Source organism: Ipomoea nil, unplaced genomic scaffold (genome assembly GCF_001879475.1).
Source record: "Ipomoea nil cultivar Tokyo-kokei standard unplaced genomic scaffold, Asagao_1.1 scaffold1403, whole genome shotgun sequence".
Taxonomy (NCBI): Eukaryota; Viridiplantae; Streptophyta; class Magnoliopsida; order Solanales; family Convolvulaceae; genus Ipomoea; species Ipomoea nil.
This window is the reverse complement of record NW_017617831.1, coordinates 3,452-6,902: the sequence shown is the minus strand read 5'-3', so window position 1 is coordinate 6,902 and position 3,451 is coordinate 3,452.

Sequence of the window (3,451 nt, the reverse complement as noted above, 5' to 3'; positions counted from 1 at the left end):
TACGAGCTACGGGAGAAATATCTGCCCGTACCTATGGGCGTGACGGTCGCCAAGCCGTCGAGGCGGAAGAAGAAAGGTTTAACCCGAGCTACTCTTCCCGATTTAACTTTACACCGATCGATCTAACTTTTTTTATTTGCAGCCATGGCAGAGTTCGGTGATGAAGATGCCCCCTTCCCCCGCCCGCCAAGATCTCCCTTGGCGGCAAGAAGAAAACGAAGGCGAAGCCAGCGGGGGAAAAGGAGATCCCCTTGGCCCAACCGCTAAGCGCCTCGACCGTGACGACGGCCGAGGGCTTCGTCGTGGAGCCATCTGATGTCCTAGTTACCCGGGTGGAAGTCGCCCGAGGTAAGGAGAAGGTGCCTGCCCGGACCGTAACTGAGGTCGGCGGGATGAAGCGCCGCCGAGAGCAGCGCAGCCCGAGTCCTTCGACCGGGCGCAACAAGGACAACCTGTCCGTGCTGGCCCGCATCGGCAACGCCGGGCCAGCCAAAGAAGGCCTGGGGAAGATGACCCCGACCCAGGTAGCCGAGAGGATCGGCCACGATCTGGCCGAGGTAAGCTTTCTTTAGCTATTCATCTTTTTGTGCAAGTGTCTTCGACCGGGCTAACCCCGACTGTCTTTGTCTTTGCAGATCTCCCGAGCAGCCCAATTATTACAGGGTCGGGCCATGCTGGCCGAGGAAGCCGACCACCATAAGAAGACGGCCGCCCGTCGCCTTCTGGAGGTTAAAGAGCTCCAAGCCGAGCTCGAGAAGGCTCAAAAAGCCTTAAAAAAGAACGACAAGGACCGGGTCCTGGCGGAGAAGGTTGCCCATCGGGCAATCGAGGAGGCCAAACAGCTGAAGGCTCAGCTCGGTAACCCGAGCGAGTTGGCGCAAGCGGTCTTCAAAGACAGCGACTCGGGCTCAGCCTTCCTCACAGCAGCCCGGGGGACAAAGGTCGGGGAGGATCTGATCCTCTCGTTCGGGCGGTGGGCCTTCAAGGCCGGGCAACGGAAGATGCTCGAGCGGGCTCGTACCCGGATGGAGCAAGCTCTCGAGGGGGAGGACCTTCAGCTGGTTCTCTCGACGCTGCCCCCGGACTTGGCTGATCCCGGTCCTTCTCCCTTCAGCCCCAAAGAGAAAACAGCTAAGCAAGGCGGGTCTTCTGCGGCCGCCGCGAGCGAGAAGGAAGCTGCTGGAGCTCGGGAAGCTGCTGGAGCTCGGGAAGCGAAGAAGCAGGGATAAGCTTCTTCTGTTTTTTTCTTGTAAAGGGGCACTGATCGGGAGCCCGGTCCCAAATTTGTACCGGGCGCTTTCGCTTATCAATAAAATTAATTTTTTTGTCCAACTTATCCCGTTCGTCTTCGAGCACACACTGATCTCCATCGCTCGACCGCCCGGCCTTCAGGCCCGGTCTTGCAATACTCGACCCTGCTAACGCCCGACCTTAGGGCCTTATGGCTTGGTCGCACATCTGATGTTTTGTCGTAAAATTGGCCAATCCGACCGAATTTACCCGATCTCCCGGCCTTGACGATTTTTTGAAAGTAGATTCGTCATAATATTGACCTACCCGACCAAGTTTACCCGGTCTCCAGGTCTTGACGAATTTTCCGAAAAGAAGTAAGCCCCACGGTCAGGATATACCGAGCGATATGGGCCTATCAACACTTAATTTTTCGAAAAGAAGTAAGCCCCACGGTCGGGATATACCGAGCGATATGGGCCTATCAACACTTCATTTATCCCAGCCCCCACACTATTGTGCCCTCGAGGGACGAGTGGGTGCGATAGTGGACAGAAGTTGGACGGATCGGGGAATTATGCTGAGAGCTCCTGGCTTCCCCGATCAATGGCGTGACTCGAATGTCCGCCGATGTGGAGCGCATCTGACCGGTCGATAGATTCGCCCGGTCGGTGTAGCTTGAAGATAAATTGATCTGCATGCACTGAAGGTATAGAAAATAACCGATCGGGCCGCCGTATGCAAACGGTCGAGCAATCACCGATCGTATATACATTAATCCTTCCCGCTCGCAGGCGGTTAAGTAAATATTTACAAACATAGGAATTTAATTACAAACGACGACCGGGACCTACACGCAGGTCAAGCCCGCTCTTCGTCCAAAGATTACAAAAAAGAGGCTTAATGCCTAAACATAACGAGGTGCTCGGAATTCCAAGTCCCCTCGATTACCCGACCAGTTGTCGTCTCCAGTCGGTATGTACCCGGCCGTATGATCGCGCTGATGATGTACGGCCCTTCCCAGTTTTGAGCTAGCTTTCCGCCCTCCAAAGGTTGACTGGCCTCCCTTCGTCGCAGAACATAATCTCCTACTTGAAAATAACGAGGGTTGACCCGAACGTCCTTCGAACTCTTCACATGCTTCTGGTACTCGGCTATACGTCGAGCGGCTAGCTCTCTTTTTTCTTCGACCCCATCGAGATCCACCGCCATAGCATGTTCATTCTCCTCGGCATTATAGGTTCTTTCTCGATCGGTCGGGATCCAAGCCTCGATCGGGAGTCGGGCTTCAGCTCCGTAAACCAGGGCGAAAGGGGTCTCCAAAGTAGCTTCCCTCGGGGTCGTCCGATAAGTCCATAAGACATATGGCAACTCATCGGCCCAACTACGACCGGCCGAGTGTAACTTCTTTTTCAGACCTTCCAAAATCGTCCGGTTCGCGTTCTCTACTTGACCGTTTCCCTGCGGGTAAGCCACCGACGACCGAACGTGAGTTGTCCCGATCGTGGCCAAAAAGTTCTGGAAATACTGGCTTACGAATTGGCGGCCGTTGTCGCTGATGAGATGCACGGGCACACCAAAGCGGGAAATCACATTTCGCCAAAGAAAACGAGCACATTGCTGAGAGGTGATCGTGGCTAAGGGCTCGGCTTCTATCCACTTGGAGAAGTAATCGATGGCGACAATTACGAACCTTCTCCGACCAGAGAGCTGAGGGAAAGGACCCAAGATGTCCACCCCCCACCTAGCGAAAGGAATGGCGGTCGTGACTGGCTGGTAGAAGGTTGCCGGTCATCCAGGCATCCGGGCGAACAGTTGGCACGTCTCACATTCCCGAGCTAACTTTTCACAATCCAGCTGGAGGGACGGCCAATAGTACCCGATCAGCATGACACGACGGGCCAGGGATCGGCCTCCTTGATGTGAAGAGCAAATTCCCGAGTGCAGTTCCTTCATAACTATATCGGCCGCAAATGCGGTCAAGCAACGCATCAGAGGGCCTCCATACGATCGCCTGTAGAGACGACCGTCCGAAACTTGGAACCTTGGGGCTCTAAGCTTGGCCTTCCGAGCACGCTGTGGGTCGTCTGGGAGGCGACCATGTTCGAGGTACTCCTTCAGATCGGTGATCCAATTGTCTTCTACCGGTTGGATGGGATTGATCGGTAGGCGATGAATGCTGTGTCTCGGGATCACCAAAATCCGAGCTATCTTCGACATG